Below are 478 nucleotides of genomic sequence, written 5' to 3' on the forward strand. Positions count from 1 at the left end.
CCTCCCCCTCCCCCCCCCCCCTCCTCTCCCCCCCGCGGCTCCTCCGCTCCCGCCCCGGCCCGGGCACGTTCCCACACCCCAAAGCAGCCGCGCTGGGCCCGGGGCGGCTCCCAAAGCGGCCCCGCCCCGCGCGGCACTGGGAGCGCTACTGGGAGCACTGGGAGCGGCACCGGGAGCACCGGGAAGGAATTGGCAGCACGATCCCTCCCAGTGCGGCTCTTCCTGGGAGCACTGGGAGGGAACTGGGAGGAAACGGGGAGCCGGGGCGGCCGCAGCCGGTGCTGGGCGTGGCCACCGGGAGGGCGGGGTTATGCAAATCCGGGCGCGATCGCGCGCGGTGATTGGTGGGCGCCGGTGGGCGGGGCCGGGGCGATGGCGGCGTGTGGTTTCCCGCCGCGTGATTGGTTCTGGTTATGTAAAATACGGGGAACCGGCTCGGTGATGTTTTGGCTTGTGGGCGTGGTTATGTAAATTAAGC

This window comes from Corvus brachyrhynchos, unplaced genomic scaffold (genome assembly GCF_000691975.1).
Source record: "Corvus brachyrhynchos isolate BGI_N302 unplaced genomic scaffold, ASM69197v1 scaffold456, whole genome shotgun sequence".
NCBI classification, from domain to species: Eukaryota; Metazoa; Chordata; class Aves; order Passeriformes; family Corvidae; genus Corvus; species Corvus brachyrhynchos.